The sequence below is a fragment of the Otolemur garnettii genome, unplaced genomic scaffold (assembly GCF_000181295.1).
Source record: "Otolemur garnettii isolate 467f Iridium unplaced genomic scaffold, OtoGar3 scaffold00030, whole genome shotgun sequence".
Lineage (NCBI taxonomy): Eukaryota > Metazoa > Chordata > Mammalia > Primates > Galagidae > Otolemur > Otolemur garnettii.
Window position 1 is genome coordinate 10,847,244 of NW_003852425.1, and position 26,042 is coordinate 10,873,285.

Here is a 26,042-nt window from a genome sequence, read left to right on the forward strand (position 1 = left end):
TAAAATTTTTTTTCAGGTGTATATTTATGCCATCTAAAAATAATTATTATTTTTTCTTTCCAATCTTTACCTGTTTTCTCTTTTGGCCAGGACCTCTTGAAGTATATTTAAGAGTTAGGATGCTAGTAGTTTCTTAAAGAGACTGCCTATTCTCCATTTAGTATAATGGTCATATATGTTTTTTTGCTGTACAGTTATTCTTTGGTATCCAAGAATACTTGGGGCTTGAAATAAAAATAGTGATTTGGTATAGAAAGATTTTCAATTAATTGGTTATATATGGCTCATGAATTTTGGATAGTGAGTTGTGAGAACTGAGATAGTGAAGCAAATTGAAAACATGTATTTGAATTTATTTTGCTACTGAGCTCCACTAGCTGCTGGTCATCTAGGTTCAGATAGAACATTATTCTTGCATAGCTTTTATCAATGTAAGGAAATTCTCTTCCATATTATAGTTTAAGTCTTTTTTCAATCATAAATAGGCCATAACCTTTATCGCATGCTTTTCCTGTATGAATTGGGGTAATCACAGATGATGAACTACCTTTGCTTTCCAGAACACATCATGATGATTATGTTTTAATAAAGTATTAGACTCAGTTAGCTAATATTTTATTTGCTAATCTAACTCCTACGTAAAGTGGGCCCATATTTTCTTTCCCTTTGTTTCCTAGTTTCAGAATCAAGATTCCATTAGCTTCTAATGAACTGGGCAGTTTAGCAGTCTTCCAGTTTTATATACAACTTTCGTTAGAAAGCCATTAATGTTTCTTGAAAGTTTATTAAAACTCACTCGTAAAATAGTGTGGATCTTGGGCTTTTTGAGAGGAATACATTGAGTACCATTCCAGATTATTTCATAATTTTTGGTTTATTCAATATCTCTATTTCTTCTTTTGATAATTTTGGTGTGTTTTATGTGTATATAACACACCAAAATTATTATATATATATAAAATATATATTATCATATATATAATAATATACATATATATAATTTATTTTTACATATACATGTGATTATTAGGTTTCCACTTTTTGCCTTCACAGAATTAAAAAGTCTTAAATTTTAACAGCAATAACAATGTTTAAGATAAGGACTAGAAACAAAAACCTCGTAAAGAATGAATGAAGATAAATACATTCAGAAAAGAAATCAGACGATTGCTGCAATGAAGTATTAAGTATTATTCAGCTATTTCAAAAATGGAGACTTACCAGCATTTGCATCTCTCATTTAAAAGTGAATTATGTTTGTAATTTCCCCTTTATAATAATAATTTTTTCCAATTTTAATATCAGGTGTATCCAGATTAAGCAGAATGATTTTGAAGTATTTATTCTTTTTCTATTGTCTATAAGATTTGGCATGATCTGTTTTTGAAATTATATTTTATTTTTATTTATAAATATTAGTTGTCTATTTTTTGAGACTTTGGAAAAAAAATAAGAAGTTAGTTGATGACTCTATACTGAACCTCAGAATCAAAGCATTCTATAATAGTCATACTCTTATTTGACAATGTGAATGCTACTTTCTTTGCATTACTATTATTATTATTGGTATGTTATATTTTCTGGGATTTTTTTTCCATTTTATGTAGATTTCTAAATTAGGCTATACTTAGAACATTTAAAAAATTCTGTTTAACATTTTATAGTTTCCCTTTTCATTTGTGTTTTTCTTTTTTGTTTCATCCTCACACAACAGCCCTTGGGGAAGGTTTGTAGCTAACTGTTAACAGTCTTCAGGAAAGCAATCTTTGTTGCTCTCTCCGATTGCATTTTTGTTTAGAATTTTGTTGATTTATGTCCTTTACTATTTTTGTGTTGCTTATTCTTTTTGTTCTTTTTAATTTTTTTTGGTTCTTAGTTGTTAGGGGTATTCTTTTTTTCCCCCTTGTTTTTAGTTTGAGTTTAGTTTGTAACATAATAATGGGTAAAATGTTTCATAACCTTTATGTGTTGTATATTTATGTCATCTTCCTAATTTTGTTTTTTGAATACTTTCTCCTAGAATGTTTTCAGATTGGGTCTTCGTGGCACAAATCTTCTGTGTGGCCTTGTATGCCTGAGGAATATCTATTCTGCCCTCTCTTTTGAGTAACAATTTGGCTTGATAAAAAATTCTATAGTCAAAATTATTTTACACTAATGCTTATTATACTCTTGTTTCAAAGTTTATCTGCTTTCTCTTTGGAAGCTTTAGAAATTCTTTTTATTTTTGCTCTAAAAGTTATCCATAATATGTCTGGTTATACATATTTTTCTTTCTGTGTTAAATTAGTCCTTTCATTCTGAGATCTTTCATCTTTTTTTTTTAGTTCTGGATCATTTATTTTCATTATTTTTTCAAAGATATTCTTTGTCTCTCTACCCCCTTTTACCATTTTTTCTGATATTTCTGTTACCTCGATATTCATCAGGATATTCATGTATCTGCCCCATCCCTTGACATTTCTTTTCTTTTTTTTAAATGAGGTCTTGCTCTGTCTCCCACACTAGAGTACAGTGACCTCATCATAGCTTACTGAAGCCTTGAGCTCCTGGGCTCAGCCTCCAGGGTAGCTAGGACTATAGACATGGACCACTGTGCCTGGCTAACTTTTCTACTTTTTAAAGAGACAGAGGTCTCAAACTCCTGGCCTGGGGTGATCTTCCCACTTTGGCCTCCCAAAGTGCTAGAATTACAAGCATGTGCCTCTGTGCCTGGCTGTCTTTCCTGTCGTTATATCTTTTTTTTTGTATTGCCTAGTAGGAAAGATCTCCAATCCAATTTTCTAAATAATTTATGCTTCAACAGTATCCATCCTGCGATTTATCTCTTCTGTTGCATTTTTTATTACATCTGTTTTTATATCAACATTTAAAGTTATTTTTAATAATTTCTTATTCATATTTTACATTATTGATATCTGCCTTAGCTATATCATGTTTATTTTAAATTATTGGTATGTCTAGTCCAATATTTCTGCTTCAGCAGATACATAAAAACCCTCTACAAGATGAAAAGGGAGTACAGAATTTTCAATTATGTAAAGTGCAAGACTTTGTGATGCTAATATTGATAAAATGAGTAGAGCAAACGTGTTTGGCTCCCAGGCAGGACCCCTGGGGGTTGGGCTGAGAGCCAGACCGGCACAGGTGTTGCTGTGGTTTGGTGCCACCTCGTGGCCTTTGACTCCTGTGGCTTTACTTCCCTGGGCATAGTGTATGTTCACATTTTCTCTGGTGAGCTCCTCTGGAAGCAGTTCAGTCCAAGAATCTCTTGGTTAGTTGTCTCTCCCTGTGTGACCCTGACTGGTCTGTGAGAATCTGGACATGTGGGAACCCACTCCCGCCCTCCCTGCTTCTAAATAGACGCTGTTGCCTGACGTGGCTGTGCCCTTCCACTCCCTCCTTGCTTCTAACCAGAAGGGGAAGCCAGTGTTATGTGTTTAGATGCTTGTATTGCTCTAATAGGTGTGTATGTTCTTCATAGTTGATTTCTAGATCAAATCTTATTCCCAGGACACAGCTACGCTCTCAGGTACCGTGAACTGGGATGGGCCAAAGGCTAGCCTGCCGTCAGATATTCTGATCTGGCAGGGCACTCGGGCACCTCGGATTCCTGTGGGTCTCTTCCTGCCTCTTCCCTACCTGTGGTTTTCGCCTTCTCCAGACTCCTTAAGCTGCCCCATCGTCTCCTGCTGACATTAACAGCTGCCCTCTGCTGTCCGGTTACTGTGGCACAGTGAGGGTGGGCACTTGGTTTACACTCAGAGGAGAGGCAGGGGTATATGGAAATGTTTCCAACAACCTGTTCCTTCCAGAACTAGGCTGCAGCACCCTACTCTAACTTTCACTGTTTTCGTTTTTAAAGAGTTTTAACTATTGCCCTCATGAAGCTACAATTTCTTTAGGATTGATTTTTGTGGAAGAAGCCAATAGTGGACAGAGTTTACCACCTTAATAGGAAGAAAAAAACATTACCTTATAGACAACTCCAAAGCAAGTCTTATCTTAGCCTAGGTTTAAAAACCGTTAGTCTCAAATAGGCAAATTTAAAATAGTGTCTATTGCATGGCTTGCTGGCATTTGCATTTTCATTTCACTAGGTATTGGAAACGTTTCCCTTGAGGTGCTCCCTGTATACTCATATTTTGCTTTGGGGATGCCTTTTGCCTTTTGTTCTCTTATTTTTTTATGTCTCATATCACATTTTACAGACTGAAAAATTAAACATGTTTTAGAGGTCTTTAGAAGTTCCCACTTTTTAGCAATACCATTTCCACAAAGCCACTTGACATATGTCAATCACATTCATCCCCAACTAGAGCTGTGTGGAGGAGACTCCGAGGCCCAGCAAGGGCGAGGGTGACGTTCACTAACAGCGTGGATGGCGGCCAGGGAGTCTGCTCAGGACCAACTTCGGTTTCTGAGCTCTGCCTGCTACACCACAGCTACAGTGGTGGTGTGTTTTTTTGTTTTGCTTTGAAATGTCAGAATCCTCTGAATTCTTTGAAAACAGTTATTCCAGTTTTTATAATAAAATGAATCTCATGGTTGTTGCTTTTAGGAAACTTTCAAGTCAAGGCAGTCCACAAAACCCTCATCTCCATATTGATAGTCATTTTTCATGGATTGTGCTGTATTTTTTTGTAACCAACATAACTGCTTTGTTCCTGACTTCCTCTTAGATCAAATCTCTTCAATCTCTGATTCTCACACTTTGGAAAACAGTGTTATTCTTTCCTTTCTCCGTTTCAAATTATGCTGTGAAAACAGCCAATGGCAGCCAAAGACTTATTATTAGAGGGGGAAAATCCTGTCACTTTTAAAACACAGAAACTTGCTATTGAAGTGGAAATTGTGTAATTGCTTTTGTTACGATCTATATACTGTCTTAGAAGTATGTATGTTCTGGATATAGCATATTGTGGTTTTGTGTTTAGTTTTTCTGTTGACTACTGGGATCTACTTTGGAATTTCTCTTAATTCTCTGAGTGTTACCACATTAGGAATATGTCCTGGGCATTCTCTTCATTTGACTAGTTTTATACCACCTAGAATACAGAATCCCAGGGTATTTTAGCAAAAAATTGGTTAAAGGTCATCTGTTCCGACTTCTTACAGATTATATTTGAGGAAATGGAAAGGATAAGTGACTTAGTGAATGCCATCTAGCTTATTGGGGGTTGAGCCTCCATGGAGTCCAGGTTATTCCTTTTTAAAAATTTATTTTTTATTTGTATATATTCATGGGGAACAAATGCAATTTTGCTGCATTGATATATTGCACTGTTGTGAAGTTGGGGCCTTTAGTGTATCCCTCCTGGGAACAATGCACATTGTAGCTTGCGGACAACCTCCCCTCAGTGACCCCCTCTCAGCTCTCTCCCACACCTCACCCCTCTGAATCCCCACTTTCCATCATTCTGCCCTGAGATTCCATGTGTACACATTATTTAGCTCCCACTTATAAGTGAGAACATTTGGTATTTGTCCTTGGGCAACTTGTTTCACATAGGTAATGGTCTCCAGCTCCATCCATGTCAGTGGAAAAGACATTTCATTCTCTTTTGTGCCTGAATAGTATTACCCACACACACCCAATTTTTAATCCACCTTCACTGATGGATTCTCAGGTTGGCTCCATCCATATCTTTGCTTTTGTGAATAAGTGCTATGATAAACCTACAAGTTCAGGTATCTTTCCTGCATCAATTTCTTTCCCTTTGAATATATCCCAGTAGTGGGATTGCTAGATTATGTGGTAGTTCTAATTTTAGTTCTTTGAGAAATTTTCATTGTTTTCCATAGAGGCAGAACTAATTTACATTCCTGCCAACCGTGTACAAGATTTCCCTTTCTCTGCATACTTGTCAACATCTGTTATTTTTGTCCTTTCAGTAATAGCCATTCTGATTGGTGTAAGATGGTGTCTCATTGAGGTTTTAATTTGCATGTCTCTGATAATTAGTGATGTTGAAAATTTTTTCATATACTCATTGGCCATTTGTCTTTTGAAAAATGTCTATTCATTTTCCTTAGCCTACTTCTTAATGGTTTTTGTTGTTATTTAATTTTTTGGGGGGATTTTTTTTTCCCACTGAGTTGAGTTCCTTGTAAATCCTGGATATCAGTCCCCTGTCAGATGTATAGTCTGCAGATATTTTCTCCGTTTTCACAGGTTGTCTGTTCACTCTGTTGATTACTTTTTTTGCTATGTAGAAGCTTTGCGGGATAATTAGGTCCTATTTATTTATTATTTTGTTATCTGTTCTTTTGAGGTCTTAGTCACTCATTCTTTACCTAGACTAGTGTCCAGAAATGTTTTCCCTAGGTTTTCTTCTAGTATTTTTATAGTTTCAGTTCTTACATTCAAGTCTTTAATCCATTTTGAGTTAATTTTTGCATATGGTGAGGGATGGGGCCCAGTATTATCCTGTACATGGCAATCTTATTTTCCTAACACCATTTATTGTAAAGAGTTTCGTTTTCCCAGTGTATGTTCTTGTTAACTTTGTCAAAGACCAGTTAACTGTAAGGATGTGGTTTATTTCTGATTCTTTATTCTGTTCCATTGATCTGTGCATCTATTTTTATACCAGTGCCTTGCTGCTTTGGATACCATACCCTGGGAGGATAATTTGAAGTTAGGCAATGTGATGCCACTGGGTTTTTTTTTTTTGTATTGCTTTGTCTCATTTACTCTTAGTACTCACCTTAAAAATTCTACCCTTTATCATTTCGGGACATTGTAAACTATAATTAATTCTGTGTCCTGTCTTGGTGGGTGTGTACTTAAGAAGCTTTTATCCAGGTTCTTTATTATTATTAAATTTTTAAGTAGATAGAGAATCAGAAGTCAACCTATAATATTCTCAATAATATCTATTTTTTAAATTCTCAGTTAGATAAAGAAACTAAGAGTCAAAGAAAATAACAACTACTCTTTTAGGGTGGAGCCAGAATTCTCTGCTGGATCTGCCTGTCTTCGTATCTTGTGTTGTCTCCATTACATCACATTAAAACAATTTAACGGTTTTCAAGTGATATCTGATCAGTATAAAGTTCTGCACTGTTGGAAATATCTGTAACTGATAATGAAGCCCAGGAACTTCGTGACCCAGACTAACATCCTCCTATTCAGTAAAGCAAGAGAATGTTAACTGACACACTGTTAAAAACAGTTTAAATATTTATATTGCTCCTGAAAATGCCAAAGGGGTGCAGCAGTCACATTGCACAGCAAAACTTAAAGAAAATGCTCTAGTGAAGAATTTGGCTTTGGATTTACATTATAGATTTGGAAAACTAAGCAAGGGAAGCAGAGCAAAAACGATAAAACCCAGTACACTAATTACCACAGATAAACAAAAAATTGTGCAGTAAGTTGAGAAGTAGTAATAGCTCTCTGCATGGCTTGGGGCTCATATAAGCACTAAGTAAGAATCGAGCTGAAGCTGTAATATACCTACCCGGAAAGACTATGTGTGTATTAGGTCTGGGTGGGGGAACTAGAGCTCAGTCTAACTTTTCATATTTAGAAAATGAAATGGCTAAAACTTAAGAAGTAGCACTGTAAGCATTCAGAGATATGGAAATCAGTTCTGAAACAATCATATGAGAGAACTGGAAATGCTTACCTCTGAGAAGAGAGTAAGGGGCCGCGGTGGGAGGGAAGCTAAGCTGCTGTTCTTCTAAGCAAACATTCTGGAGTTACTTGGCAATCAAAGCCAGGCGCATATATAATTTTATAAAGTGAAATAGAAACAAACTTTTACCCAATAATAAATACTTTGACTCTACCTTAGCTGATGTTTTGTTTGAATGTCAAGATAAGCATTGATTTTCTTTAGAAGGCATAGAATTTAATTAATTGGTCTAATATTAATTGAATGTATGCAATGTGCTAGGCATCGCCGGGGATGTAAATGTAAATTAGACAGTAATCCTGGCTTCCAAGGAAGTTGTGATCTTGTCAGGAGATGAGATAATGTGCAAATAACCGCAGTGGAAGATAGTAAGTAATACCTTCCAGGAGAGCAGGCTTTCCTAAGCCTTCTAGACTCTGAGCTGGTGTCTGGCTCGGGTTGATAGTACAGCTCATATTCCTAATGATATTGGCCTTATGAGTTGCAGAGTTGGCTTCTTTCTAGATCTTAATCTGTTTCCGGTCTTGGAGATCTTGACCCTTTTCTCCTGACTTGCTCTGTTAAACAGTTTATTTTATGGATTTCACCTAAGTAGACTTCCAGTTAGACAAGTTCAATAGGCAGAAGCAACCTCTTCATTAGTAGTTTATTTTTAATTCTAATTTTTCTCTGTGTCAGAACAAATGTTTCTTCATTTTTCAATAGGTTTTTTCTTTTGGTTACTTACCATGGGGGAGAGGTGAAGGCTGACAGGGTACGAAGAACATGTACCTGAGACAGGAGCCAGATGCCCCCACGCCTTCCAGTCAGAGACCCCTGGAGCTGGCAGGCTCGGAGTCCAGAGGAGGAGTTTACAGATGAGAAACACAGGACTAGAAAGGTTAAGTGGCTCATCTAAGGACAAAATCCGGGCTATTTTCAGAGTAAGCACAGAAGCTAGTATTCAAAGGTTTTGTAAGACTTTGTGCATAGTTACCATGAGCTGGGCTCTCTGCTAATTGCTCTTACATAGATTCTCACTTTGTCACTGCAGCAGCTCTGTGTTTTAGATATTCTTTTTCACCTTTTTTCAAAAATCAGATGAAAATTTGGGATCTATTTATAGTAACACATTTACTTCAGTTTTCCTAAGTGTTTTGCCAAAGGTTGTCTTGCTAGAAAAAGGCTCTAGAAAAGAAGTGATGCATTGCTCCTTGTCTCCTCTGAAATACCAGAAAATGTGTAATTTTTCTAATTTTAGCTTAACCAGGGAGATGATCTTGAACATGCTGTTATTTTTTTTAAAACTTTGTTGTTGCTCTTTGCTGGAAGCACAGTTTACTTTTGTCAAAAGGTATATTATCTCAGATACCACTAAGTTTGTTTAATGTAATGCAACTTGAAATTTCCTTAAACTTGAAGTTCTAGATTCTATAAAAATCTATTTACATGTGAATTATTTGTTTCATGAGTTCAAAATGTGAGTTTATAGAAGGATACCTATACTGTGTGAAAAGGTAATTTTACATCTATTACAGTATTACTTTTATGTGGAGTCTTCATTATAAACTTTTAATTATTTATCATATTTTCCTAATTGCTTCTTAAATTATTGCTGGTTCTACTTATCCCTAATAGTTAACCCTAGATGTTAGAACCAAGGAAGATTGGCCCTGCGGAGGGAGTCAACTGTTGGCGGGATCTGAAGTTCTTTATTTTCTCTTGTAAAAAGAACAAAGGAAAGAGACTAGTAGATTTCTTTTTAAATATACTGGTAAGCCATATGCTATTGAAACAGCCATTAAATAATATAGAATTTCCGTACTCCAGAGGAGTTCTGAGAGGGGAGGTGGCATTTTGTGATTTAATAAGCATGAGTGAAGATGGAGAGTAACACATCTAGCAGGTATCAGTCATCTGGAGCAGGTCTCTGAAGAACCACTTCAGATGTGTAAATGCTGGAGTTAGTCCTACAGAAGACCAACTGAGGAACAGAAAATGAGATTTTATAAAAACGAAGCAGAAACAAAACAAAGAAACTTCACCTTTTTCCCCTAGAATAAATGCGCTTTCTGTGGTTCTCATGGTCTGTCTTGAGGGGAGATTTCATGCCGGACAGTCCAGGAAGTCTTTTCTGCGTTAGCTTTAGTAGTCTCCTTGTTTGGGCAGTGAGAATTCTGAGTGTGTGTGCTGTGAGAATGCTTTATTGATTGATGTGGTGGTCTACTTTTACTTGCTGACCTGATTTATGATTGTCATTCTTTGAAATCTCAGAGATCATTGATAACAGGATCCAGTAAGTCCTTCATGGAGATGCAGAGGCTCCTGGGGCCTCAGATCATTTTCACATGAGCTGTCCTTTTCCTCTGGACACTAGTCCAGATTTGCTTTGCATAGTACAAATTTCAGAATTTTCCAATTAGAACGTAGCAGTTTACCCAGTTTGTGGATGAAATACTGTTTGCCTCTAACTTGTCAGAACAATTTGTCTGTAAAGCTCTTTGGGGGCCGAGGGTTATTTCTGTGACTTTTTGTCCTCATATCAAAGCCAGGCAGTCTGATATATGCTTCATGTATTTTCTGTGTGCAGTAGGATATACTTAAATGGTGTTAAATATGGAGGTGTATGTTCAGATTACAAATAATTATTGGAATCTGTACCAAACATATTATTATCTGTTTACCTGGTTTTATTTATATCTTTTGTTCTAGAAATTTTAGGAGCATTTGAAAATAATAGTCTTTCTAAATTATAGTTTTTCAGAATATGTTTTTATCAACATGGCATTCTGTCTTAAAGAGATTTTCTATTTAATTTTGTTCTTAGGATGCTTTTTAATCCTGTAAAATACTGTTCTTCAATCATATGTTGATACTAGATACTCTACACCTAAGCCAGCTTTATACTTGATAACAAAAAAATTCTCATTTATAAAGTTACAGGAGTAGAAAGAATCTTAGTGATAAACCAATTTATAGTTACAGGTGAAGAAACTTTACCAGCTATTGCCAAGTTGCTCTCCAGAGGGCTGTGACGACACACGGTTGCATCAGTAATGGGAGTTATCTTTTCTTGGTATCTGCTGCGAAGCCTGTGCTAGAGCTTCTTTAAGACTCAGCACTGTCACTTCTGTGTACACTTAATGTGTACATAATACTTTTCAAGGCTATTGTACACTTGTTCAAAGAGATTTAAAATGTTCATTGTATCATTTATAATCAGTTAAACATCAGTTAATAAGTGAACTTATTTTAAGTAACTGCATGTTAAGGAACTATAAGTGGTTTAAATTAGCACAGGAGAACTACAAGAACTACAATAAATGTGTCTAGAGCTCAGCCACATGATACTGAATGACAACATAAAAACGAATTCTAGAAGGATGTATACAGGATAATATAGTATTTATGTAAGGAATAAAGACCTATAAAACACAGCCTTATAGGAATGATGGGACATTATTTAGCTTTAGAAGGGTTTTGCATAATAAAGAAAAATGCATGTTATGTACAACAGGGTAGAAGCTCGTCTCTGGTTTTAGCTACAGGACAGCAGCTGCACGCTGTGTTTATGTTGAGTGTCCTTCTGTTTGTAACCTGCTTGTCCTGTACTGTTGCCAGCTGCTCTTGGCTCATTGTCAGTAATCTTGTAAATTTGGAAAATAGTATGTTAGATTGTGTCAGGATAATGTAGTCTGCCCATAGGAAGATTTCTATTAAACCGTTGTTTGATTCATCTGAGAAGGGGCAGGCATTTGCTGAGTGGCTGTCATTTGTCAGGACCTAAACTAACGGTAGCAGACTTGCTATTCCTGCTCTAAGATAATGATAATAACTAACAAGACCATATTTGAGTAAACACGGGAAGGTTTATACTCTTATTAATAATGAAAGGACTCCAGATGAAAACACTGTGGAGATTTTTTTTAGCTTGCAGACTGATGAAAATAAGTTTGATAACTCCCGGTGGTGGCAGGTGTGGAGTAAGGGACACTCTCTTCAATGGCTGGTGTCAATCCGTGTGGTCTATTTCAAAGACAGTGTAACAAAATCTCTCATCATAAAAAGGGCCTCTATCTTTTAACCCAAGAAATTACTGCAGATAACTTGCAGAGATTTTCTAAAATTTATGTGCAAGGATGTCCATTAAAGTATTATTTGTGATAACAAAATAAAATAAACAACAAAAATAGGAAATAACTTAGATATCCATCAATATTAGGTTCATTAAAGAAATATGTATATTCACTGTATTTTCACCTGATAGGGTGCTGTGAAGCTATTAAGTAAATGAGATAGATTTATGCATACTGATGCCGTGGGTTCCCCAAGATACCGTAAGTGGAAAGAGAAAGCTACAAGCAATGTACCGACATGAAACTGTTGTTTAGGAAAAATAAACAAGTGCGTGAGCTGTACGGACATACACCTTAAACAGTGTTTTTAATAAGACATTACAAGAAACTCCACAGTGCTTGCCTTTTGATGACGGAAGTGAAGGGAATGTGGCTTTTACTTTTCCTGATTGACCTTTCAGTATCCCTCGTATGTTCTGTCCCAATGCGTGTTTTACTGCTTCTTTTTTAATGCTAATCGAGTTTATTTCAGATTTTATATCTCATTACCCTCTTCACCCTCAGAGTTGTAATATGTGAAACGTTCCTATTTTAATGACAAAATACCACTAGCTGCCATACAAAAACAAGCAAAAATCAGCAAGTGACTGAGCGATTATGTAAAACACAAAACAATTATGTTTTCAGTGAGCATAGATGGTCACTGAAAAACACCCTTCAAAATAGGTCATTATTAATAGTTATTTATTGCCTTGTTAGTTTAAGTAAAGGTCAGGACAGTAATGGCTAAAGCCAATTGGTCATTAACTGTGGTAATCATTGACCTTACAAAGGAGAATTGGTCTTCTAAATGATTTTCTGAAGTTGTTAATAACTGTATTTGAAGATTAGCAGCTATATTGTGATGACAAGCGTGCCAAAAGACATCGGCCCCATTCATATGAAAAATTATGTTTTTAGTGTGTAATTTGCAATAGCATTCATCAAAATTATGCATTCTTTCTAAAAGGAAAAATTGATTGGTAGCAGTTGCAGTGCCAAGGTTAGCATTAATGGTGCTGAAACATCTAAATTTCCTGGCTTTTAAACCTTTTAAAAACCTTTGAAGAGATTTATATACGTTCTTGGATATGAAACAGTTCTTAAAAAATAATAAGGTCACTTTTTCCTGCGTGCCAGAAACCTGTTTCCTAGATGGAGAAGAGCTGTCAGCTCCTCCTAACTAGTCTCACAGTCTCTCCGTTCATTGCTGTTTATTTTTTGGTAAAGAAAGAGGAGTTAGTTCTCTGCCCTAATGTGGTGGCGCTCAGCAGGACTTTCCTTGCATTCATATTTTGTTAGCAGAAGAATCTGTCTAATTGTGGGCAGGTGACCTCTAATAGCATGTTGCAGAAAATGTAGGTCACGTATGTTTTGTTGTTCTCAGCTCCACGCTGCTCCTCCTGGCATCTCGCTTAAGGCAGTAGAGTATGAACTGAGCCAGACAGACTGTAGAGCAGGGTGGAAAGCTCCCTTTTCTTTGTGGTACGGTGTAAGTTGTGCTCACATATAAGTTCATGCCTTTTCAAAGGTGACAGAAAAACAAGCTTTACCACTTGAATACGTTACATGTAGAACTCTCTTAATTTGTCATAAATTGTGTCCAGATCATAAGTAGGAGTCCACTCTTGCTTTTCATCATTTGTTCCTGCCATGCTTAAAAGTCATGTGCAGAGGTCTTATGCATGCCTCTGTAGGTGTTCATGCCTACGTTCATTCATACATGGCAGAAGCCTTCCTGGCTCGTCTCATACCCTGTCTAGCTGGGGAAGAGCCTGAAATCCGCTTTTCTTAAAGCTGTAACTGGGGTAAGGCTTGTCGAGTCATTATACAGCAGGGTCAAAGGAGTAGGTCTCTAGACCAAGAGATGATGATCAACCCCATTTGCTAATTGGGACAGGGAAGGAAGTGAGAAGGAGGGCATTAACTGTGGGCTGAATCTGGCTTTGAATTTTTCTCAGACTATCCCTGGTTTGGATGTTTCAGTGTCAAACATGATTTGGAAAACTCAAGAGGGAAAGGATAGTCCATTGCAGCGGTTCTCAACCTGTGGCTCCTGACCCCTTTGTAACAATGAAAATACATTGCGGCATTCGGAAGGTTGAGAACCACTGGTCTGTTGTATTAATCCATAATTTTACTTTTCCTGTGGCTCCTTTTTTCTCCTTGATGAAAGTACTTCCCAAGATTTCTTTTGTTATTTCCTTTTCACTTTAATAACTTTCTCATTAATCTTTTAAAGTAGGTCTGCTAGCAAACAGCTTCTGTAAGTTTTTCTTTATCTGTTTGCTTTTCTGTTTATTCCTGAAGTATAATTTTTGCTGGATATGAAAGTCCGGCTTGACACTTCTTTTCATTCAGCACTTGAAAAATATTGACCCAATTAATTTGGCTTCCATGGTTTCTGATGAGAAATCTGATGCATTCAAATGGTGTTCTTTTTTGAATTGTAGAGAGATCTTTCTGGTTTCAAGATTTTTTGTTTGTTTGTTTTTAAATGTTTAGGGTTTTGATATGGTTTGATATGTATTTCTTTGGATTTACATTCATTCTGTACACATCTTGAATTTGTAGGTTTATGTCCTTTACCAATTTGGGGGATTTCTGCTATCATTTCTTTAAGTTCTGTTTCAGTACTACCTTCTTTCTTTTTTCATTCTAGAATTCTAATGTAAATGTCTTTGTTACAGTCACATAGGTATCCAAGGCTGTGTTCTTTTATTTCTGGCTGTTTTCTTTGTGTTTTTCAGATTGAGTACTTTTTGTTGTTACTCTGTTTTCAAGTTCACTAATTCTTTCTTGCTTGTCTTCATTCTGCTGTTGAAACCACTCAATGACTTTTTTATTGCGGTTATTTATTATATTTTTTAGTCTTAAAGCTTCTACTTGATTCTTCTTTATATCATCTATTTCTTTACTGGGAGTTTTTCTTTTTTAATTTTCTTCTAGCCTCTCTATAATTGTTTGTTGAAGCATCTTTACAATGGTTCCTTTTAAACTTGTGCCAGGCAGTTTTAATTTCTGTGTTAAGTCAATACTGGTGTCTCTTGATTGTCACTTCTTAAGTTGAGATTTTCCTGGGAATCTGAGGAGGAACACAGCAGTGTGTTCCATGGATTTTCCTTTAGCCTCACATATCACAGACTTATCACTGGAGAAGTTGACAACCCAGACACACACACACACACACAAATTCCTAAAGAGATTCTGCTCTTTCTAGCCAAAGAATCAGAGTCTTTGTGTTAGTTTTATAAATAATGTCCAGGGTTTTGAGCTGTACTTAGAGGGAGAAGGAGAATACGCTATCCATCAGGTGCTGGCTTGAAGGCAGCCCCTGGTGTTTAGCTGATATGAATCATGTCACACACTAGCACCATGTAGAGGAATGATGTAAACTCTCAAAAGCCTTCAACACTTTGAAAAGAGTTTAAAAGGCAGTAAAGTTAGATGCTCTAAGTAAAATGTAAAGATGTTTGAAATTTAAAAAAAACAACATTGAATATCAAAAAGACTAGAGCTTCAATTTTAAGATATATTTATGTTTAAAAACTTACAACCTGAGGTTAGAAGGAATCTAACATGTTAGTAAAACAAAGTTATGTCTTAACTATGTTATATTTTTAAGGTTTTTTGGGGGGGGGCTGGGGCTGGGTTTGAACTCGCCACCTCTGGCATATGGGGCCGGTGCCCTACTCCTTTGAGCCACAGGCACCACCCACTACGTTATATTTTTATGAGAATAACCTAATTTATGAGAAAGCCTGAGTCTGATAGTCTAATCTCCGTTTTACAGATAATAAAACTGAGGTATGAAAGTTGAGTACCTGTAACACAGGGCTGCTTAGGGCAGAGCTGGGTTTGAAGCCCTCTCTTTCCTGCTGTCATGGACGTTATCCACTCACACCCCTGGGCCAAAGCTCCTGTCTTCAGGGTCACAGTGGTTTTACCGCATCTCCTTTGAAAAGTCTCTCCTTTTGTAACTTTCAGGATACCATTTGATCCCTCTCAAATACATAAAAGCAATTGTTTTTTATTCTTTAACCTCAGAACAATTTTTACATAATAATTTTGTCATTTGCCTCATGTTACTGTGGGTACCTGTGCATACTGACCCCCCCGACACATACACACACACAGACACACCCTGCTGCTACACATGCATATATGCTAGTCTGGACCTTTCTTGTTTGGAAGAGTGTCTATATTGTATACATAGATGATGAAAAACATTAGTGAACTGAGATAAATTTATTGTCTGACTCCCAGTCGGGCCCTTACCATCATGTTTCATTGCCTGCTCTGAATTTCACAATGTGAGGTGAGTACAGATTGTGTACAAGAGCCTGAGTCTCGTCAACAGAACTAATCCCCAAACATTGAATAAAGATATACTCCTCGTAATCCTTTTGATTTTCTCTTTATGAAATTCTAAACACTTAGATTTTTCCCATAGGTTAATATACAATCTGTTCCACTTTTTGCCAAATCAACTAATTTATTTTAAAGCAATTGTATTGAGCAATTGGTAGATCCTTCAATCCTCACAACTTCTCCATGGGGGATGCACCGTGGCTCTGTTCACCATGAAAACACTGAGATTTGGAGAACCTAGCTTTGTGGCTGGTGGGAGGTGAAATGAGTGATTCAGATCCAGTCCTTATGATTCTGGATCCAGGTCTTAACCATTTGAAATTATAGAGGCCCCATCTGCCCGTGTCTTTTCCTTTAGGTATCTACACAGTGTGTGCCAGTCTCTCTCTCATGTGTGTATTTTGAGAAGGGAGAGATTGAGGTAGGCAGAGTAAAGGGAGGCACGAGTTGTACACCGTCTCTTCCTTGTTCACCTTGATGTACTTGGTTTAACACTTATGGTTAGAGGGAAGGGGCCAGAACTGAAGGAACTTGTGTGAAAGAGACATGGTGAGACAGTGGGGACAACACGAAGCGTTTAGGGGTCCAGGTGGTAAAGCTTGGCACAGACTTAGGAAGGAGGCCATTGGTTCCCCTTGGGCAGTCCTTGGCACTGGGAGGACCTGGGAGCTGCGGGGCATCACACCATGATACTGGAGAGAGAGGTCACGAGAGGCAGGAAAACACTCATAGTCCATTGAGCAGTTGTGCTGTCACAGACATGGACACAACAGGAACCAGAGCAGGGGAGACAGTGAGCACAGCGGCTGACAGATGGGCATTTGCGTAGGAGTGAGGTATCACTTTGGACATCACAGAAATGACTATGGCGAAAATTTGGTGGTGCTGATCTCCAGCAGTCAGGATAGTGGGAAATTCCAGCTCCCTAACTAGGTCATTAAAAGCAAATGTGACCCTATTTTATGGTCCCATGGAAGGGCCGTCTGGGATATATTGGATCTGTATTGTTTTCAGACTCAATGCTGGTGAGAAGCTGTGTGATGCAAGAGTATTATCATGTTGCTGAACCAGTTGGCAAATTTCTGGAATGTATCCCTCAACTAAGCATCTTCTATTCATGAGCATCCATTTAAAGTTCCTTTTAATACTGGATTTCTTGTTTTGCATTTCAGCTATATGTTGGAAGAGTGATTTGATCTTTTACATTTCTGACTAGTATTTTCATTGTAAGCTAGTAAATTAACTCTATGAGGGATCCTGATTTTTAATTTTTCAATGTATAGGTGCTCTGTCTGGGAATGTTGGCTTGGAATCGGGGGCCAAAGTTTCTGCCTGGTGCTTTGTTTTATTGTGGTGAGACTGGTACTAAGTTTAAAGGCAAAGCTCCCTGCATACTTGTCTTTCCTTTCCCCAGGTGGAAGGGGCCTCTTTCTCCCCTGTATAGAGTTGGGAGAGCAGTGCTGTAGGTAGTCTCATGGCTGCAGCTGACTTACCTGAAGCCCAGGGCCTCCCAGACCACACAGCAGTGGGCCTGCCCAGGGACTGTACAGTGACCTGCTTGCTACTGAAGTTTATGTGGGGCCTGCGGTCACTTTAGTTAGCTGGTGGGGGGGGAGGGGAACAGGCCAGGACTCAGGATTGTTCTGCTGGGGTGGCAGGTGTCCTCTGGCCTGAGGTGGGTCACAGAGCTCCATCTGTGGGTGCCGTCGTGGAATCAGGGCCTTGGGGTTCTCCCTGCTGCTGTGTTGTACTGTGCTGGGGCCAGTGCTTGGCTCCAAAGCAAAGTCTTATGCACAGTTTCTTCTCCCTCCTCCAAGAGACAGATTCTCCTTCCTGCTACACTGTCTGAGACTGGGCGGGGATGGTGTAGGCAATGCTGGGCTGCCCTTCCTACCCTCTTCCGTGCATTTTTTGTTGTTATTATGCAGAAGCGGTCCTGTGATCTTTTATCCTGTTTCTTTAGCTCTTGTGAAGGTGTTCTTTTGCATGGATACTTGTTCAAATTTGTAGTTCTTGCAGGGGGGACCACTGCTGAAGGGCTCTGTCTACCATCTTGCTTTGCCTCCCCTACTCCTAATAATTTTCTGTCTTGGTCTTTCAATTACATTTTGGTATTTTCTTATCCATTAAATATTTTTTTAAAAATGTGATTTTCATGACCACTTTGTACTCTGTCAAAAGTATACATCATCATTAGCATTATGTTACTTTAATACATTGGGAGGTTTTCAATTTTCAATTACTGTACTGTGGTGCAGTGAGTATCCTGGACGACAATTCTGTCTGCTTATTTGCTTAACCTACTATGTAGAAATCCCCAAAAGTCCTTTTCCTGGGTGAAAAAGTATAAACATCTTAATATTTTTATACTTTAGTATAAATAAATGTAAATGAAAATTAGCATAGTACCTGGCAGATCAGCACTCAAATTCTGGCATTTTCTTAAAAATAGAAATTCTGAATTGCATTTGTCATTTTGTATTCAGGTATATGGTTTTTCTAGTACCTGCTTTTCCTGGATTTCATTCATTCATTCAGTAAGTGTTTATTGAACACTTGCTGTCTGTCAGACTCTGTGCTACTGATATGTGTAAACTTGGACTTGGGTAGATAGAGTATTCTCATGAAAAGACCTAAAACCTCCTTTGACCCCTCTACCTGGAGAGATGAATCTATGTCTTGACAATATGAGCTCTGCCTTTTCTCAGATTCTAATTTTAAAAGGAAACAGATTGATTTTTGCACAATATATCTCTTTTTTTCACCCTCTGCCAAGAGTGACAAAGAAATTGCCTTTTTTACGTTCCCATAATAACGTGACTTCCTTTGTGCTGGTGAAGTGTGTGTGCCAAGTGGCCTGGGTTAGAGTAGATGGTGGACTCTCCATCTTCTGATTATTATGGGAACCTTATTTAAAGAAGGTGGGATTTTATAAGCTGTTTGAAATGTAAGAAAGAACATTTAGTGAGCTGGGAATATATTTGTCTGACATGATGAAAAATGTATAACCTAATTTTAGATTTTGTTTTTTGATGATAGGTTTTCTTATTGAAAGAATGTTAACATGAATATGTAAGAAATGTTCTATATTCATACGTCAAGGTGTTTGTATTCTTTTTTTAACAAGGAATTATTGTCTTTCATTTATGATTAAAACACAGATTATTAGGGCTTTATACCTTGGCTAGATTTTATTCATCTTGGGAAGCATTTCTCCTGTTAAAATATTAAAGCCTAATCTGAAGTATTTTCACAAACACAGGTGACTTTTTGAAGGTTGTGCCCTTGATTGTGTGCATTTTCTTTTTGCATATTATACATCAACCTTACAGGGATGGGTACACTCCCTGTTGTTGCGGAGTATTACATATTTAAATCAAGTCTATTCATATATACATGAGTTAACACCTTAGTGGAAACTTTCCTTAGGTATTTCCTTCACAGATAAGAAACTTTGTCATTCTGTTTGTTACTTAAGACCTTGTATACTTAAGACTGTCACAAAGCGAATTTGGGATGTTTGTTATGATTTCCAAAGGCTTTTAACAACAGTAGAATGTGCTTCCATATCCAAGTGTTGTTAGAGTACAGTTATTTATTGAGTTAGAATATTAAAAATAGAATCATTATATTTTAACAAAAAATAGTTATCTGGCTGACTTATTATTATTACCTAAAATTTAAACAATACCGTAGGATATCTTTTGTAACCTGTAAACTTGTTACTGATACTTTACTAGATGTTTGTTTGACTTGCACAGATTTCCCCACCTGATACATAACCTGAGCCTGGTGAACAAGAATAGAACAGAGCAGTTTCTAATGGTTTGGTGGCAGTAAGTGCAACACACCATAACAGATGTTCATTAAATGCTGATTTGTGTTCTGTCGAGTAGAATGATTGATAGGAGTAAAAGTTGAGTTTGTACAATAATGTTCAAAATGTTGGCCCCAAGGAAATGAGGGACGGAAGCCTGCATACATGGACTGTGGCAGACCGTTGTCGAGCACGTCGCATTGAGGGCCGTGCCCGGTATGCGCAGGGTGCGTCCATATTCTCTTGGGATACTCACAAGACCCCTCTTAGGTGGTAGTTCATTTTCACACTTTTTAGTAATAAATAACTTCCTTAAGGTCACACAGCTAGTAAGAGGTAGAGATGGATTGCAAGTAAGGCTTATTCTGGTGATTTCATAGTCATACAATCTTAAACTTATTTTTGAGATAAATAGAAGTTTAATATCACTGATTTTAAATTAGAATAATACTTCTATTTAAAGTGTTTTCATTTCATATTATAACCAGCCGGTCAAGGAAGGGTGTGATATTGGGCAAGAGGATTTAAAAGACACATGAGGGGAAGGGAAGAACCAGAAAAAGGAGGTAAGGATGGAACTCTGGAAAGGGGAGAGGGCAGCAGAAAGGGCACGGAGAGGGGAAGATATTCAGGCAGAGTCAAGGAAGAAAAGCAGAGAATTCAAAGCTACCTAAGTGAGGAAAGAACCATAGACAGTTTGGAGGTCTAAGTAAATTACCTTTGGCTAGCTGGCCTTTCCCTTACTTTGTTAGTTGTGGCTTTTGCCTTTTGAGCCACTGACCGGCTCTGCTCCTGGACGGAGCTCTTCCACTGTTCTTGTGTTAACCTCCTAGGACTTACCAGTTTATTTCATCCTTTATGGAAACTTCATTCAAAATTAGATGATTCAAAAGTCAAGTTGTATATACTCTTTCTATTTTTTTCTATTTTCTTATAGAACACGATATATCCAAACAATCAAATTTTAGTAAGTGATCTGTATGGTGCATTTAATTTAGCCTTTAGTTACACTTCTGTGAATTTCTCTTATTTAGTCTTTGAAATGATTCCTCAAACTAACCACATCCCTTAATTTAAAGATTTTATTTAGAAATGAGATAGAGTCTGACAAAATGGAAGAGGGATCCTTTATTTGCAGAGAATTAAAACTTTTCATATTATATAACCAAAGAATTAATTGTGTGTTTATAAATTACTATTGGGATGATGTATAACCGTGAGCAGGTTGTTTACCTCCATGTCTTAGTTTGTAAAATGGAAATTGCGCTTATTTCTCTTACTTGGTGTATATACAAATATATGTGTGAGCCCACAAAGTACCTGCACTTGTTACATTATTAGATTACTTTTTGGTTTGTTTGTTTTTGAGACAGAACCTCAAGCTGTCCCCCTGGGTAGAGTGCTGTGGCATAACAGCTCACAGCAACCTCCCAACTCCTGGGCTCAAGCGAGTCTCCTGCCTCAGCCTCCCAAGTAGCCGGACCACAGGCGCCCGCCACAACGCCTGGCTATTTTTTGGTTGCAGCCGACATTGTTGTTTGGTGGGCCAGGGCTGGATTCGAACCCACCACCTCAGGTGTATGTGGCTGGCACCTTAGCTATTTGAGCCACAGGCACCGAGCCTAGATTACTTTTTAAATTAAGCATTTCATGAATTAAAGAATGAGCAGAATAGGCCAATTCTTCTGGTTCATTTACATTATCCATATATTGAATTTCAATAAACTAAAGCAATATTAGTCAAAGAAACTTAGTCAGCAAATTGAAGGTAAGTGGTTAAGTCATATCTAACTTACCATAAATCTTATAAATAGGGACGGATATCTATGCTGTTAGTTGTAGACTCATATTTTTTCCTTTCACAATATTTTAATACATAACTTACAAATCTGTTTTTATCAGCCAATCTGACTTTTTCAAACCCAGGCTTAGTAAGCATGATTATAATGAGCAAAAACCAGGGTAGGTCAAATAAACAATCAAATTTTCAGATTCTCATTGGACACTAATGGGATTTTAGATTTTTAGAAAACAACTAGTTATGAAAACCAATGCCCTTGTTGACAAAGGGTCACTTTTTGTAAAATTGTAGTAAATTTTTAATGAGACTTAAAAGTCACTATATTGGATTATTATGTCCATAAAAAGTATGCAGAGTTCATTTTCATAATAAGTCTCACTGAACGTTTTTCTGAATTCTTTTAGATTTGATAATGTATTATGGCTGTGGTTTTAAAAGAGCCTTATATTTTAGAGCTATATTAAAATATTTAGAGATAAATATGTTTTGGGAGTAGATGGGGGATTCCCTAAAAAATCATTTGCCATGGGTTAATGATTGAAGCTGGGAGATTGGCAAATGGAGATTATTTTACTGTTTTGTCTATTATGCTTGCATATTTTTAAACATTTTCATAATAAAAAGCAAAAAAATTAAATTCCACTGATTTGTGCTTATTTTCTTGATGAAATAATTATGTGGTGCTAATTTAATGTCAAAGTTGTATTAGTAAATATGAGTTCTTAACCCTTGTTTTCTCATGATCTATAAAAGCAATATTTATTACAGCATGCTATTGAAATGATAGCAGTCATGTAATTAATTAACGCTTAATATGTTTGAGAAAAATACTTTTTGGTAATAATTGAGCATGATTTTAGTCATGTTTTAAGATTCTTTCTATGTAAACTACACAAGTATAGTATATATAGAAAGTAACAATTTGCTTGGTACTGTAAATGACTGTATCACTATCATGACCTCACTTGAAACAGATGTTGAACTTGTTCTCTTCTTGCTGGACAGTATCCATAGGGGCAGCTTATCTGTCTCATTCACTAGATACAGCATAGTGCTTGGTATATAACATAGACTTAGTAAGTATTGTCTATGTTTTAAAAGAAACTATTCTTTTTTAAAATAATCTGCTTTTAGACTTCTTTTAAAATTTACTAGATACAAGGTTTTTATTTAACAAAGAACACAATGATGAAAGTCTTAATGAAATGATTTATAAAGTAAATATACATCAAGTGCCAATTTCTTAAATGTTTTGGGTTACTATTTCAAATGAGAAGGCTTCCTAGCGTATCAGTACGTGTGCATACTGCAGTCTAAGATACAGTACATCAAAAAGAGTTATTAGAGGCTCAGTACCCAGAGATCAGTGGTTAGGGCGCTGGCCACATACACTGGGGCTGGCGGGTTTGAACCTGGCCTAGGCCTGCTAACACAACAGTGACAACAACAACAAAAACAAAATAGCCTGGCATGGTAGCGGGCTCCTGTAGTCCCAGCTACTCGGGAGGCTGAGGCAAGAGAATTGCTTAAGACCAAGAGTTTGTGGTTGCTGTAAGCTATGATGCCACGGCACTCTACCGAGGGCGACATACTGACACTCTGTCTCAAAAAAAAATAAATAATAGAAAAATTTTATCATGTTCCATTTTTAAGGCTCTTATGAGGATAATTTATATTTATTAGATATTTAAATTTCTTCCGTTTGGCTTGTCTCTCATCACAGTGCTTCACATATTCTTTGTAGATTGTCACTTTATTGACACTGGCATGTAGCCAGGCCTCATCAGGATGCCTTGGGTTTGATATGCTGCTGTCCTCGGAGGGTCACGGGACCCTGCTGCAGCTGTAGCCTCCTGGACAGCTTCCCTGAGGTCATTCCATATCCATTCCCTTGCCTGGTCCTGTGTATACCTGCTGGACTTTGAAATACAATTTTCCCTTTATTATCCTTTCTGCAAAGCCCTTAAACGAATGGCTCCATCAGTCATGCAGTGTATTGGAACTCAAGAGGGCTTTATAGACTCTTAACCCCATACATTTCTTTTATATATTACCAGTAAAATAGATTCTCTCAATATCAAGTCACAGCCATTCTGCTAATTTAAGTCTTGGATAATCTTGTTTTCAAACTTGATTTTAGATCTAGTCAGAGGGGCTTAGGAGACTGAACTGAGCTGGCATGCAGTGCACAGACTGAAATATTCCCAGGGACCTCACTAAGTTGTGGGAGCTAGACCTGTGCAGCCTCTGGGCTGGGAGTGGGGAATGCGCCTTGTCTTCAGATGGCATCAGTGCTTATCATGAAGTGGTGTGCGTGTGGCAGGGACTCAGATAGACGTTGAATTAATGGATCGAAAAGACCGAATATCCTTGAATGAAACAAGCCCATCTTTAGACACACTATGGATGTACCTTCTTTATTTTAAAGATAATGCTGACCCACTAGACCAGGGTAGCTGTTCAGGATGGGTGTAGTGCAGAGCCCAGTGGAAGCAGATTGCTTTACGCTGGCTTTATTTTACATTCACCCTATGAGAGTTCCCTCCAGCCTCACTGACCACTTGGGCTGCAGGAGATGAAAACATTAATGGAAGGCTGGCACTCCTCCCGCAAATGCCCTGGGAAGTAGCCTCACTCTGCTGTTAAACCCTGTTGCTCTTTTTCCTTGGGGGTGGAAAGAAGCCCTTAAATTTGTCCTGAGGTTTTGAGAGAGATTAGACCGTCACCCTCCTAACTCTCCTAATTGAGTTTTTCAGTTCACTTCAAACATGTCAGTGAAGAATCAAAGTTCTGCTGTTGCTCTCTTTGAAAATTATGGCCTTGGCTTCGTGAAGCCATTTCTAATTCTTAGCCACTACTTATTGGTGCCACTTAAAACCAGTAAGATTAGTAGTTCTATTATTCTTGGTGTTAAAAATATTTTAATTTTTTAATTAAATTATAGCTGTATCAATATTGAATTGACAAGGCATTGGCATGCATCAAAGCCATGCTTCTTTCGCTCGTTTTTAATATTTGAGCTCCCCACGTGTGTGAGGCCATGGAGAGCTCATCACGTAGTGAGCAGGGAGAGACAGGAAGTGGGATGAAGTGAGCTGGAAGAGAGGAAGGAATCAGATCATGCAGGGACTGCTTGCTTATAGAGAGCTCAGGTTTTAAGCTCAGAGCTTAAAAACTGAGCTCAGAGTGATGGGTATCGTTGGAGGATTTTGAGTAACAGACCGATACGATCTGATTTGAGCTTTTTGAAAGATTGCCCTGGCATGCTAGGTGGAATATAGAATGATGGGTCAAAAGTGGCAGAAAGAAATGAATTATGTAGGCTATTGAAGATATCCAGGTGAAAAATGACACATCTTGGACTATGACAGGGGTAGTGGAGATGACAAAGAGACAACCCCGATGTTTACTCCACGCTGTCTACAGTACTAGTATTTTGGAGTGTTCCGTTAGTCCTTGTTAGATTTAGTCATAGGAGTCTTTGGGTTGATTCCATGAGAGAACTATTAAAAGTACCTACTTCTGGGCCCTGAGTAAGTAGGGGTGAAGTCTAGGGAAACCTTTTTTTTTTTTTTTTTAGTTTCTGATCAAAGTCAAGAAATACTGTTACATTATTTGTTACACACAGAATAGCTGTATAATGCCAATGGTATTACAATGTCCAAAGACTGTTATGCCTTTCTAGAATTAACACTACAAATTTTAAGAGTTTTCTCTTAAAAAGTGCCAGCAATTATTCTTAAAAGCTAATCTATCAGCATAGAGTATAAAACCCTCTCACTGAATTGATCTACTCTGAAGATAGGTTATTACTCTTCCTCTGGTCCAAGAAAACTTCCAAGTTTTAAAATAAGAATAAATCACATCTGTTTATTTAAAATCCTGAAATTTATATAAAAGCTTCTCCCATCCTTACTTGTTTTTTCTTTGTTAATTTTAATCCTTTCTAGATAGTGATTCTTTGGATTCCAATAACTACTTCTGTGGTTTTATAATTTACTACCTTTAATTCAGCTCCTTCAATACCTCTGAATTAGAATACTCTGACCCTCTACTGTGCATCCCTGCCTTGGGGTGTTCTGAGAATATACTTTTTCAGGACTATCACAGCATCAGACTATACTCCTTCTATCTGCAGGAGATGAAAACAGTAACCAGAAGATAGCATTTCTTTTAGAAAATTCCTTACAAAGTAGACCCATTGTGCCTTGATTGGTACTCTTCTTCTTTGGGAGTGAAGAGAAGGCCTAGAATTTGCTTTTACATTTGAGTGAGATTAGCACCATGAAAGGAATCACATCTTTAATTGGTATAAC

General features: G+C 37.3%; 1 protein-coding gene across 1 annotated transcript in view; it reads left to right on the top strand.

The window, feature by feature from the left end:
• Positions 1 to 26,042, top strand: part of FBXL17 (F-box and leucine rich repeat protein 17) — a 486,505-nt gene that overhangs the window by 117,440 nt on the left and 343,023 nt on the right. The gene's annotated exons all lie outside the window — the stretch shown is intronic.